Source organism: Myodes glareolus, chromosome 26 (genome assembly GCF_982192425.1).
Source record: "Myodes glareolus chromosome 26, mMyoGla1.1, whole genome shotgun sequence".
NCBI classification, from domain to species: Eukaryota; Metazoa; Chordata; class Mammalia; order Rodentia; family Cricetidae; genus Myodes; species Myodes glareolus.
Genome location: NC_142051.1, coordinates 42,466,292 through 42,481,257, shown reverse-complemented (window position 1 = coordinate 42,481,257; position 14,966 = coordinate 42,466,292).

Below are 14,966 nucleotides of genomic sequence, written 5' to 3'. Positions count from 1 at the left end.
TTGATGGCATGTGCCACCACACAGGGTCAGTTACAAAATTTTAAAGTGAGCCCCAGCAGCACCAGAGAGCACCTGAGGGTAGAAAGTCCCCTTCTCAATGACATGGATGACATTAACGGCATGGGCCACTGCTGTCCAGCAATGTGTAAATTCTAACGAACACAGGTTTTATCTGCTTTGTTTATTGCTGTGCCTCATACCTGAGGGAAGGTTTCTCTGTGGGAGAACAGTAGAATACATAGAAATGTTCTCTCTGTCTCTCTCTCTCTCCCTCTTTCTCTCTCTTCTAATACAATGAAGAAACTCTAAGATTTGTGAAGACTCCATAAGCATGGGCTCTACCAGTTCCACAGGGCTCCATGCTGAGTCCATCTTAGGTCTAACCACTCATCCCAACTCCAAAGCCAGAAATTCCCCTTCTGGATCAAGGGTGGTCTCTGACTTAACCTCAGAAACCACACTATCTGGTCCTTGGCTAAAGCTGCAGGGGACACTCTGCCAAGATGCGGGCAGCTCTGAAGACACCGTCCACCAACAGACAGACGCTGGGAAGGATGAACAGCCATGGACAGCAGCCCAGGACAGGAGGAACTAGGTGTGATTCTCTGCCTAATGACCCAAGGCCAAGAGAATCAAGGGGCTCTTTGTGAAAGGAACTAGTCAAATTTTTCCATAGCAGCGGGCCCGGAGCAGACAAAAATGACCCCTCAACTCTGAAGGCTTGCCTTGTTGTGTCTGAGGTTGACCAAGAAGCCAAAAATGTCTCCACTAGCTTAAATCATATTTTAAAACTCCTTGGTAACATAGCTGCATTCTGTTTAATACAAAAACAATGTTTTGTTTGTTTATTTGTTTGGAGATAGCCTACTATGTGCCCTGGGTTATCCTTAAATTTCTTTTAGCTCTTATGTGTGTGTTCGTATGTCTAAGTGTGGGGACGCTCATGCCACAGCACACGTGTGCAGATCAGAAGACCATGCATAGTTCTTTCGTACCAGAAGGATCCTGGGGATCTAACGCAGGTCGCCAGGCTGGGTAGGAAGCTCCTTTATCCTGACTCCCAGTGTAGGGCCTTAAACATTTGATTCTCTGCCTCTACCTCCTAGGCACTGGGATTACAGGCATGTGCCACCGTGCTGAGCCCCAAATGTTTTAAATTCTCTATACAAACTTCCTGAAAATTTCAGCCTCCTTCTCCTTGTCCCTTTCCTCTTTGTCAGTCCGTGATTAGGGAGCAAGAACGCTCAGGGATTTGGGTGAGGTTGGTGAGCGTGTGTTCTACGTAGTGGAGTCGGGACCCAGGGCTCCTTTATCTCTTCAAGCATTTACTTTAGACTTCCTTAAATTCCTCCTTTAGACCTAACTAGGTCTATCATGTGTTATCTGGGGGTACATCTAAAAAGAGAAGTATGGTTCAGATAAATTGACTATGTGATCTCCAGCTCTTCTCGTGGTTTTCAGCTCAGCCCTGCTGGCGTTGGTATTTTTCCAGGTACAGTCACTCCCTGGCCATCCATGGCACTGAGAAGGGGACTTTCTACCCCATGTGCTCTCTGGTGCTGCTGGGGCTCCCTTTATAATTTAGTAGCATTCTGTGTGGTGGTACATGCCACTAATCCAAGCACTCGGGAGGCAGAGGCAGGAGGATCTCTGTAATTCGAGGTCAGCCTGGTCTACGGAGTGAGTTCCAGGACAGCCAAAGCTACACAGAGGGAATGGAAATTTGTAACTGGAACTTTGTGGAGCTCGCCAGAATGGATTGAACGATGGCAATGATGTTGTGACTTTGATAACTGACCATAAATCAAAGACTGGGAGGCATTTTGAAAACATAGCTGCCGAGAATGTGGAGTGTGTTTATATCTTAGAATCATGAAAGTGGCTTAGTATTGCTAAATTCTCATAAATACAGCAACCCAAGCTTGTCAAATTCCCAGGGCCCAGGACGACATCTAACTGCAAGATGAAGAACCCTTTAGGACTGGGAGAAGTTGGCCAGCAGTGAAGAGCATTAGCTGCTCTTCCAGAGGCTCTGGGTTCAATTCCCAGCACCCACAGGCACTCACAACCATCTGTAACTCTGGTTCCAGGGGACCTGCTGCTGTCTTCCGGCCTCCACTGGCACTGGACACACGAGGCACACAGACATACATGTGGGTCAAACATTCTACACATAAAGTAAAAATAAATAAATCTTTTACAAATGGCAACAAACTCAATTAGTTGTCTAAGTTCAACTTGCCATTCACTGAGCACAGCCCTGTCTGGCTATACTTTGGCTGAGGCTGGTGGAGGCTCCATCAAAGCTGGGGTGTACGGGTCACCATCCAAAGAGCAGTTTAGTTGTTTTGCCTGAGTTCGTTTGATGGTGAATTTGAAGGAGAAGGAAGTAAGCTTTAGTTGGTTCTCTTGGGTCAGCTCCTCCCTGATCCTCAGGCTGTTCTTGCTGGGGATTCCAGACTCTTGCCCCAGAGGGTCTTGCACCCCACGGTTCCCCTGGCTGGTTGTGATGCCCTTACTAGGTGAATTAGCAAAAAGGCCAAACTAAAGATCCTGGGAGGCTGGAGTAAACCCTGGTTTGGCTCTGGAAATGAGACCTGGGATGTGTGGGGTTATCTGTCTCTTGGGAACAGGGTCTCACTATGAGCTCCGTATGTAGATCAAGCTGGCCTTGAACTCACATAGATCCATCTGCCTTTGCCCCCTGAGTTCTGAGATCAAAGGCACCTGCGACCATGTCCAGTTAGGAATGTGTTGGTAAGAACTGGCTCTTTCTGGTGGTGCTGCTGATAACTAGAGTTTGCCTATCACAGCTCTAAGAAAATATAACAGGATATGAAAATGAACCCCAAAGGCGGATGCCCAAGGATGAGACACAGACTGTGGACAGGGCAGGTGCAGAAGGCTGTATCTGAGGAGCCTATTCCTAAACAATGGCTCCTTTAAGGAGTTGGTGATTTTGTAAATGCTATTAAGATTCCACGAGAGGGGCTGGGGAATGCAGCTCAGTTGGTGGCGCACTTGCCTCATGTGCACGAAGCCCTGGGTATTATCGCCAGCACTGTAAAAAAAACCAGATGTGGTGGTTTATGCCTGCAATCCCAACACTGGCAAGGTAGAGACAGGAGGATCAGATCAAGGTTATCCTTGGCTATAGGGGAAATTCAAGGCCAGCCTTGGCTACGTGAGACCTTGTCTTTAAAAAAAAAAATATGCCCTCCAAAAAAGAGGAAGGAAGGAAGGAAGGAAGGAAGGAAGGAAGGAAGGAAGGAGGAAGGAAGGAAAAGCCAGGTGATAGTGCACGCCTTTAATCTCAGCACTCAGGGAGGCAGAAGCAGGTGGATCTCTGCGAGTTCGATGCCAGCCTGGTCTACAGCATGAGTTCCAGGACAATTAGGGCTGTTACACAGAGAAACCCTGTCTCGAAAAACCAAAGGAAAAAAAATGTCCTAAGAGATATGGAAAAAGATGCTGTGGGTAGGACTTGGGACGTGATATTTAATCCAAAGTCATTAGAAGATAGAAGAAGTAACTTGGAAGGGTGACGTCTCACCAGAGAGAAACCCAGGGGAGCCACCTCCCCTGAAATCATCTGCTGAAATCACGAGGCACCTTGCCCCGTGCCACCTCTCTCCACAGGCAGCATCCCCTGCATCTGAAGGCTGTGGCCCACAAGGGTAACAGCAACTGCTGGGGAAGCCGCACTCTTAGGAGGTGTAGGGCTTTGTTGGAGGAAGTGTGCCATTGTGGGGGTGAGGGGGGAATGGGCTGTAAGCCTGCCCCAGTTAAATGCTTTCCTTTGTAAGAGTTGCTGTGGTCCTGGTGTCTCTTCACAGCAATGGAAACCCTCACCAAGACAGCCTTCTTCCAGGTAGACCTTGAGAAATAGCAGCCCACTAGATCAGCTGTTCAGAGGCACTGTGTTCTTCAGAAGACGTGAATGACGGAGTCCACTGTGGAACAGCCTCGAGGACAGTTTTTAACCACTCGTAATCCGGGTGGCCTTGTAAAGTGACTCTCTTTCACTTATTAATTGTAATTTTCTAAATATAATTTTAAAAACCCGCGTAATGTTCACACAGCCATCGTCATAATGTGTACAAGTTTATGAGCGTTTTTCTTTCTCTTAGTGCCACTCTGTGAACCGGTCTTCACCTTTTATGACCACTGTATCATTTTAAATAACAGCAGGATTTTACTTTTAATTGGCAACACCATAACTTGCATAGCAAACACTCCTGCTTCTCCCAGGTCTCCTCTGTCGCTGGCTCCGATGGAAATCTTTCTTGTGCCATTTTTAGACACTGACTGCTAAAACCCATTTTCATGTTCTTTCTGGTCCTGTGAACGAGGGAATTTTTTGAGACATCGAGTCCTATGTTTGTTATTGAACCTGCAGGACAGCTGGAGCTCTCTGTTCTCGGACACCAATCAGTCCTGCCCCAGAGCTGTTCAGAAGAGTGCCGGTTACTCCAAACGTGAGTAAGAAATGAACGAATGGCAACACACCTACCGAGCATGTAAGACCATCCTGGGATCCTGCTGTTCCGAGCCTACGGCATACCTACACGGCTGCGTTGCCTACTTCACGTACGGCAGAGAAGCTGACCTCTTTGGGGGAAGCCACTGAACTATTTCAACTATGCAGAAATGTATTTTTAACGTCTCGTTGCAGGCTCTCTCTTCTGCTTCCCGGCGTCTTTTACTCATCCCAGGAAAAAATTCCAGTTAATCATGGTCCATTAAGGATGCAGAGGTGAAAGGAAAAAAAAAAAGTAAGAGGAGGGGGAGAGGGAGCCCTGATCCTCCCTGGGGAAGGAAAATCAGCAAAGTGTAAAAGATCATCTGGGGCTTCTTTTTTTTTTTTTTAAACCGGCTTCATTAATTAACAACACATCGCTGGCATTATTAGCTTTGCCCTTGATTAGATTTGATCAGATTAGTTTGATCACTGCTAGCACACTGGACATTAGTACAAACAATCCTCCTGTCTCATGCTCGTCCTGGCTCGTTCTGAGGAGGGCCGTGGCGGTACTGCTGACGGTGACGAGGGTAGTGGCACTCGTGGCGCTGCTCGGGGTGGCGGTAGTGACAAAGGTAACGGGTGTGGCGGTCATGATGGTGCCTCTGTTGCTGAGAGTGGTGGTGGAGATAACAAGGGTGACAATGAAGACGACACTGAAGGTAGCGTACACATATGGAAACATTGTCACTCTATGCCCCGAGTCCTTCAAATGCATTGACCCACAGTTCCAGCAGTCTGCTCAGTGGGTATTGTCATTCTGAATTTACAGAGTGGAATCTGAGGTTGGAGCGGTTACACAGTTTGGGAGAGACCCTGATGCGGAGGGAACTATCGACTCCCTGACACACCGGGACTGTGGGTTAGGACACTGGCACGTCCATTCGGCCACTTGTCTTGGTCAGGATGGGATGGGACATGGACAGTAGTAACAAGCTTTGGCCCAAGTTCCCGAGCTCCTTCCCTGTTTGTGTGACCAGATTCCTTCAGTTGACAACTGGGGACAGCTGTCCTCCATGCAATGACTGGCTATCCAGGCTGCCTGGTCCCATCTCTGAGAAGCTGTCCATGGTCTCTGCCCCCGAACCCGTCACTGCTTGTGTGTTCCCACCGAAGGAGAGAGGAAGGAATGGGAACTGCTGAAGCCCAAACATGTCTACCACATTACACTCGGGCACCATCCCTTCATCTGCCTATGTTCACGGTTGGCTGTCTCCCTTTTCTCTTTCATTCAGTCTGGGAGTATACTCACACTGAGGGTGAGCTTCCCTCCTACAATGTCTGTTGGAAGTACCTTCAGGTGCCCCTCCAAAGGTCTGCCCCACTTGGAAGTTGATAGCCGAATTAACTGTCACACCACGGTGGGAGTTCACTGTGTCCTTGGTTAAGCTTGGTTATCTCCCCCAAAGCCACACCTCCTATCATAATCTTGGGGGTGTCAAGATTTCATCATCTGAACCAGAAGGGAAAGGAGGCACAGACACTCAGACAACAGAGATCTAAAGACAACAGGACACCGTGCCCTTTCTCAACAGTCTTCCTTTCAGAACTCAAATTTAGAACTAGGTGTTGTGGTGCAGGCCTGGGATCCCAAGACTCAGGCAAATTGGAAGCTGGAGGAAGCCTGGGCTTCAGAATGAGACCTCATGTCAAAACAAGCAAATCTACAGTAAACCAGCAAAACCCGAAGCATTCTGAGCTGCCTGCTGCTAACTATCTAAATGGACTCCTGTTGACTGAGGCTGCTTGTTCGCTCCTGGCTGCCCAGACCACAAAATAATCACACAGAAACTATGCTATTTGCAATACGCTTTGGTCAGTAGCTTAAGTGTATTTCTGGCTGACTCTTATATCTTCAATTAACCCATTTCTATTATTTTATATTTTATCATGAGCCTCGTGGCCTACAGGCAAGGTTCCAGCTGGCAACTCGCGTCTTTCTCCTTTGGTGGCTGGCATGGCTTCTCACTGACTCCATATATGAATATTTCAGCCTAGCTATATTCTGTTAAGCCATTGGCCAAAAATTAAAATTAGCTTCTTTATTAACCAATAAAAGCAACACATATACAGAAGGACTTCCCACACCAGACTCTGACCTTGGGTCTCTCCCAGCATCTCAAGTACCTCTTTGGAGACTTTGGAGACCTGGCTCCTCTTAATATATCTCAACCCACCCCTACCCTACAATTCTCCAGCCCTGGAGTGTCCTTTCCTCCCCTCTTTCCTATATAACTCAGCCATTTTGGCTGTGCAGTCTCTTGGTTCTGCTCCTGGACCTCTCTTTTCCCTCCTGCTCTCTCTCTTCTTCCCTCCCTGACCTCTCATGGCTCAATCTATTCTGCTGGCCACGTTCAGTCTGGACCCTTCCAGATGCTTCTTCTGGCTATTTTCTCCCTCATACTGACAATAAAAAACTCCTCGACCAGCCCTAGAAGCCGCCGTGACCTCATTTTCATTTAAAGCTAGCTGAGGGCCCCCAGAGATGGGCACAGACCAGCCTGAAACTTGAATGTGGTGCCTTGTACGGTAAAAGGTAATGTACTGTCATTGCCAACTTAAGGATACAGAGATGCACAATCATCCTCGATTTCCCAGATGGACCCAAGTTAATAGCGAGGACCCTGACAGGGAGGAAGAGGACCCAGATGGCAGTAGGAGATAGGACAACAGAGCAAAAGGTTGGAGTGGCGCACAAGAGGGGTCGCAAACAGGCAGGGCAAGAGGAGCAACAACCTCTGGAAGCCTAGGGAGGAAGGAGCTGGTGGAATGCAGCCCATGCAGCCCTGACTGAGACCTGCAAAAGAGCTAAACCGGCTGCTTTAAGGCGCTGCGTTGGTGGTGACGTGTCACGGCAGCCCTGGGAAGCACACTTCGACTGCCCCCAGGACATGTGCCAGCTGCCACTGGCTCCTCACGTGGACCTGTGCAAAGTGGAATGGGAGCCTGACCCTGTGGCTGCATTCTGCGTGTGTCTCCTGTACTTGGACAGCGTAAGACATCGGCATAAGGCTACTGCAAAAAACGCTCAAGTGCGCATCTCCTGTGAAGCCGGTACTCACGCCTGCACGCATCTTATGCTGCCTCTACGTGCCTCTTTCTTGTAACCCTGTGCATAAGTTCCCTCCCTAATAAACTCCAGCTGCATCTCCTATGGGCTCATCTGAGAACCTTCTCCGCAAGGCAGCCAGGAATCCCCGGCCCAGAGGTCTCTGAGAACTCCTTGCCACCGCGGGGTTGGAGATGCATCTCTGCCCCATCACTGCTGTTGCAGTGACACTGGTCACGTCTCAAAGGGCTGCTAAAGAATTCTTTCCTTCTCTCATTGTTTATTAATTTACAGGCAGGGTCTCAGGTAGCCCAGGCTGGCCGCTAACTTAATTTATAGCCAGGGAGGCCCTTAAGCTTTGCTACTCCTGCCTCTGCCCCTCCACATTGTGATTGTAGACGTGGATCACCATGACTGCTTTTCTGTGTGCTGCGGACCCAACAGAGGGCCTCCAGCACCCTGAGGAAGTACTCTACCCATTGAGCCACATCGCTAGCCTTTTTTCCTTCCTTCTCTTCCTCCTTCCTTTCCTCCCTTCCTGCAGCAAACGGGATCATAGAATGGTCCCTGACGCACACTGAGTAGGACTGCAGATGGTCCCTGAAGCACATTGCGTAGGACTGCGGACAATTAAGTAAAACCATGGGTCACAAGGGTTGCACACATAAGCTAGGACCCGCTTTTGCTGTGGATGAAGGTTACAGCCATGTTTGTAAGAATCCCAGGCGTACAAACGGAGAGGAGAAAGTGCATATACACTCAGGCTGTTAGCATGTTCACTGCTGGTCTCACGTTCTTGTTTGAGACCACTGTGAAGAGACTGTTGTATGCAGACAAGGCCACAGCCAGTGCAGTCAACTATGATGGAATTCTTCGCTCACAGCCGGTGAGAGTTCAGATTCCTGAGCAAGGAATGTCCCTTTAACTTACCCTGTCTTTCTATCCTGTTTCCATTGTCCTTTTAGGTCACCCTGGGGTCCAGGAACAACAGAGTAAAAGTCCTGGTGACAAGAGACCAAGGCCACACCCAAGTGGGACAGACCACCCCCAAGATGAGCCACAATGGGAAGGCTTAATCTGAGGAGAGATTTTCTCCAGAAGCCAGATCTGTCCCTTTCCCTGATCATTAACAATGGATCTGATGACCCCACTGGACCCGAGCTGAGACAATGCTAGGGAACAGAGGTCAGGACCCAAGTCCCGACTCCTCCTAAAGTTCACCTGGGTTCCCTGAAGATCTGTGGGCCTCGGGCTCTACTCTGGCTGCCCTTCTGCCCTCTGGATGCTGACTAGGTAACTCTGCCTTCACCACCACGCCTTTCTTTAATTAGTGGGTCAGGACAGGCGACTGGGCCCTGCCTACTGAGGAGGCAGAAGTTGGGCTTTTGGGCTGAAACTGTGGGCTACGCTGGGAGGTGAAAGACATACAAGGAATCAGAGCGGTAGCAACACTATATGGATATCTGCCAAGTGCCCAAGTGCACTCCTGCCTGTCTGGACAGGAACCCCACAACTCCATGGAGGAGGCTGGTCTTACCTTCACCTTAGAGTTTTCCTGAAGGAATAGTGCCCCCTGCTGACAGGGCAGTAAACAGTCCAGATGGATTTTTTTTAATGAATTTATGTATTTATTTATTTATTTGGTTTTTCGAGACAGGGTTTCTCTGTGTCATAGCCCTAGCTACCCTGGAACTAGATCTATAGACCAGGCTAGCCTCGAAGTCACAAAGATCCACCTGCCTCTGCCTCCCCAGTGTCGGGATTAAAGGCGTGCGCCACCAACGCCCGGCTCCAGGTAGGATTTTAACATAAGCCAGAATCTGGAGAAGATTCCATATGCATCTTGCCCAAGGCATGCAGCAAATCTGATCAGGGAAGTTGAGGCAGTCAGCTGCAATTCCAGTTGAGTTTTCTCTCCATGGCTGAGCTCCTCATAGCTAAACAACTTGTTATTATCCCTTTTTTTTTTTCTCTTTTTTGAGACAGGGTTTCTCTGTGTAGCAGCTCTGGCTGTACTGGACCTCGCTCTGTAGACCAGGCCAGCCTCGAACTCACAGAGATCCGCCTTCATCTGCCTCCCGAGCTCTGGGGTTAAAGGCTTTCAAGCTGCTTTCAGGACAAGGACACGGTGTTTTTACTCTTGATCTGTTTGCTATTCTCTTTCCTCCCTGTTACTGAGTTGGGGCGGGCAGCCAATCCCTAGCCAGACAGTAGCCTTGAGGTGACTCTGAAATAAACATGCTTGGGTCTGAAAAGGGGCCAGAGGTGCATCTGCACTCCCAAAACTAGCAGCTCAGAGTTCAAACAGCACACGACAGCTTCCCAATACCTGCACTGCCACCCGACCAGAGAGGCAGCGCTCTTCCACGCTGCTGACTTCTTACAGGGTTCCAGCCGGCACCATCTCTCCAGGGTCCTCCCTCTATCTGCAGAGACCAAGCACAAGCTCAGAGCTCGGGAGATTCTTACAGATTCTAGTCTCAACGTGCATCTCACCCAAGGAACAAAACACTCCACAGACCCTTCCAGCTGAACAGAATTGCTCTGAACTGCAGGTGGCAAGTGTATGTCCTGAGGGCCACCTAGTGGTGGTACCCGAGTCCCGGTTATGTAAACCTGGCCTGGACAAAGTCGCCTTACCTGGCCCCAGGACATGTCCAAGATCGCCGAGCCTTGTCATTTCTGTGAAATCCCCCAAGTTTCTGCCTGGATGTCCAGGAGGTGTTCTGGATGGAGGTCCAGACTTACCCCATTTGTGGGGCATCCCCTTGAGAGAGTGGCCAGGCTCTGGGGAGTCGGCATTCACTTTGGTGTGAGGAATAAAGGAGAGAGAAGCTTAGAACACTCTCTGAGAAAACATGTTTGTTGGATAACTTAGAATATGCTTGAAAAATACAATTCATCCTGCGCTGAACTATGAACAGAGCCACGACTGCTACAGAAACTGAATCCCTAATTTAAAAACTCACAGAAATGAAGTCTCCAATTCCAGATGGCTCCACTGGAGAATTTACCAAATGTTGAAAGAGGAGTTGGCCCAATCTCTACACAGTGTCTTTCAGAAAACAGAAGAGGAGGGGGAACTCCCAAGCCGTTTTATAAAGCTAGCATGGGTTCTGATAGTAAAACCGGAGACAGGACAAAGATCCACAGCCAAAGCTCCCTGGTCTCCTCGGACTTTGAAAGTTAATAGGATGGGGCCTGGTTAGTACTTGGATGGAAAGACCCATAGGTCAGCATTCCTCTTGAATATGGATCCAAGCATCCTTAATAAAAATATTACTAAATAAAATTCAGCAATATGAAAAAAAGTCATAATGGGGTTTGTTTCATGGATGCCAGTTGTGGCGGTTGTAATAGGAACGGCCCCCATGGACTTGTATAGGTGTGGCTTTGTGGAAGACAGTGTGACCTTGTTGGAGGCTCTTTGTCACTGGGGGGTGAGCTTTGAGGTTTCCGAAGGCCATGCCAGGCCCAGTGTCTCTCTCTGCCTGGGGATCAGGATGGAGTTCTCAGCCACTGCTCCCATCGTGCCCCCGCTGCAATGACAATGGGCTGACCCTCTGAAACTGTAAACGAGTCCCCAGTTAAAAGCTTTCTTACCAGGGCTGCCTTGGTCGTGGTGTCTCTTCGCAGCAACAGAATACTGACTGAGAAACCCGGAGAGCGGAAAACTTTAAAAGCGGCCCAGTAACCTGCCATACTCACAGCTGAGCTTACAAGAGAGTATATTCATGTGGCTGTGGTGTTGGACACAAGGCGATACCCACTCTGCGTTTTTTAAAGAGCTCTCAGAGCCGGATGTGATGGTCCGTGTCTTTAATTCCAGCACTGGGAGGCAGAGGCAGGCGGATCTCTGTAAGTTTGAGGCCAGCATGGTGGTCTACAGAGTGAGTTCCAGGACAGCCAGGGCTATATACTGAGACTCTGAGCAAAATAATAATTACCAGAAAAATGAGAATAGAGGAACATTTTTTCAATTTCATAAAGAAATATATAGAAGAAAAGTGTTTCAGCCAACATACTTAGTGGAGAAAGGCTAGGGGCTTTCCCCCGTAGATTGTGACGGAAGGAAAGGGCTCACTCTCCCACTCCTGCACGGTACAGTATTTGGGTGGAATGAGGTAAGAAGAATAAAGCTAAGGTGCAGAGACCAGGAGGAAAGGTGTACTCGCAGACAGCAGAGTGTGACTGCAAGCCTCAAAACCACCAAAGCAAACAAACCCCCAACTAACAAGTTTAAGGTCACAGTAGTTGGGTGCGGTGGCGCACACACGCCTTTAACCCCAGCAGCCAGGAGGCAGAGGCAGGTGGATCTCTGTGAGTTCAAGCCAGAGGTCTACAGAACGAGTTCCAGGACAACCAGGGATACGTAGAGAAATCCTACCTCAAAAATTCAAAAACATATAAAATAAAAAACACACACAATAAAAGATGGAAAAATCCAAAAACAAAAGCAACAAAAAACAAAACAAAAAAGAAAAAAGGACACTATGTAAGAATACAATAATCAATTCTGTAGTTAAGCAATGAGCACACTTGAATGCCAAAGTATAAAATACAATATTGCTTGTAATTACACACCAAATTTAAATACTTAGCTATCAACCTATCAACACACAGTTTGTGAGTTTTTTATACCCAGGCTGGTCTCAGATCTCTTACGTAACTGAAGAAGAACTTGAACGTCTGATCCTCCAACCGCTACTTCATGAGCGCTAAGACCACAACCAGTTTACAGGGTGCAGGGATCAAACCCAGGGATCTGTGTACACCAGGCAAGCGGCCCGGTTTCAGCCCTAGCCTGTATACCGATCTCTTATGCTGACAACTATAAAATATTTATGAAAGGAACTCAAGAAGTTATAAATACATAAAGAGACACCCCGTACTTGTGATTGGCAGGTTCATCATAGTAAAGAGGTTGTTTCTCTGTTAAGCTGCCATCAAGAATGCTCAGCTATGAATAAGATTATTCTAAACTTTATATGGAAGGGAAAAAGAGCAGGAATAACTCAGACAACTTCTTGAAAAGAAGAATAAAGCTCAGGAGAAATCTGTCTCCCCACTTCAAGAGTCATTACCAAGTCAAAGTTACCCGAAGTGTGTAGGCTGGCAAAGAAAGAAACTTGGAGATCAATGGGATGGGATAGCAAATCCAGACGGGGACCCAAAAATACACTCAATGAGGGAGGGGGTGTTTGTTTGAGACAGGGTCCTGGCTGGCCTGATACTCACCGTGTAGACTAGGCTGACCTCTAGCTCACAGAGATCTGCCTGCCTATCCCTCACGTGCCGGGATTAAAGGTGAGCACCACCTTTATTTTTGAGAGACACAAATGTAACTCATTAGAGAAAAGAATATCTTGACAATAGATTGTCTGGCTCAGCTGAATATCCGCAGGCACCAAGCAACAACAACCCCAAACCACGCATCTCATCCAAAATTACATCACCCCCAAAGTACAATCTATAAAAAAGAAAATCTGATACACTTGACTTATCAAAACGAAGTACAAGTTTTGCAAAAGATCCCGTTAAGAGATTGAAAAGAGAGCGACAAAAAGTATCTGTAAGCCACATCCCCAACCAAGAGCCATTGTCTCCGTTCCAGCTTCCCTGATAGTTGGGAAGAAACAGAATGACGGGAGAATAATGCAAAGCCACTTGCTACCTGTCCTATAGTGGAAGGTCTCAGAGAAGCAGGGGCAAATGCCGAGCTGCCTACTAGCATAGCAAGGCGACCCTGGCCTCCAGCTTCTCCCAGCGTGGCAAGTACCTGTTGTGGGGTCCTGGCTTCTTTTAGCACTTGTTATTCCCACCCCACCCTAAACCTCTCCAGCCCCTGAGCTGGGCTTCCTTGCCCCCAGCTTCTGGTTCCTATATAACAGCCATCGTGGCTTCGTGATCTCTTGGCTACCCTCTCGGTTCTCCTTGGTCTTTTTTTTTTTTTTTAATGCATACAGCCTCCATGTATGCCTGCACGCCAGAAGAAGGTGCCAGATATCATTACAGATGGTTGTGAGCCACCATGTGGTTGCTGGGAAGTGAACTCAGGACCTCTGGAAGAGCAGCCAGTGCTCTTAACCACTGAGCCATCTCTCCAGCCCCTCTCCTTGGTCTTTTTTCTGTCTTCCTCTCCTCTCGTGGCCTGGGCTATTCTGCTGGCCATGTGCTGTCTGGACTCCTCCGGATGCCTCTGGCTGTGTTCTCCCTCAACCATACTGAGGAGATAGGCTAGACACAGGCTAGACAAAGACTTCCCACTGTAATACACCCCAACCTTTCAGCCCCTGGGTTAACAAGCCGGCTGTATTTTGCGGGGGCAAGAGGGGCGTCTGGGAATCTGGGACTTTCTGTACTAACTCCAGGAAAGTTCCTGGCAAATCAGACATAGTTCGCTGTGCTGGAGGCTCTCGGCTGTGCCATCACTGCTCCCTCCCCAGCTTCCCAGTAGAGGGTAACCTGAAGGGCACCACTGTGTTTACATCACAGCTGTAATGTCAGCCTTGACTGTTAGATGCTCATGAAGTATGTGGAGACAGAAGGAGCAAAGGGAGACCGAGGAGGACGAAAGACGGTGAAGTCAGTGGCAGTCAGCCTGCCTTCAGGATCTCCTAACTACCTCTTCAGTTCAGGAGGGCCCCATGCACAGCACCCTGCGCTGGCTGCCTGCAGTTATACACACATCCTGCGACCGCTTCTGAGGATCGCGTCACACCTAGCTTTTATCCGCAGGGTCTCTCCCAGCACACCAGGAGCAGGCCCTCGGCACGACTGTCTGACACGTCATCCATAAGCCAAGGTGGCAGAGCCCAGACATGAATAGGATGGTTCTGAGCGTGGTCAGCCTCGATTCGACTCCCAGCTGAATGGGTTGCCAGCTGTGTGACCTGGGACAGCTGGTTTGATGTTCTCTACCTCAGAGTCTTCACCTAAAGTGGATTTAGGAATAACAGGAGATCTAATCCCCATTAGAGAGGCTGCAGCTGACTGCACATTCTGGAAGGTAAGCAGACAGAGGTTTCTGACACTCGGAAGGTCAAGAGAGGGTATTCTGGGGTGAGGAAACGACACAGGAGGCTGCAGGTCCCCGCAGTCTATCCCTTACGAATGTCCCCTTTCACGTGTGCCTGCTTGTTTCCACAGAAGCCAGATAGCCCAGTGCCCCTGAAGTCCTCTGGGCACCTACCTACACCCACACTTCTGCATACCTTGTTATTCGACCCGGCCAGGGCTTTCGTGGGGAGGATTCCTGTTCAAGGCTGGGTCCTCAGAGTCCAGGATCCTTCAATAGGCACCCAAATGATTTAAATGGCTATTGGGATGGGTTTAAGTGTTTGGTCCCTGTTGCCCATCAGTACCTAGGCCTGCCTCATAGCCTCGTCTCCAGAC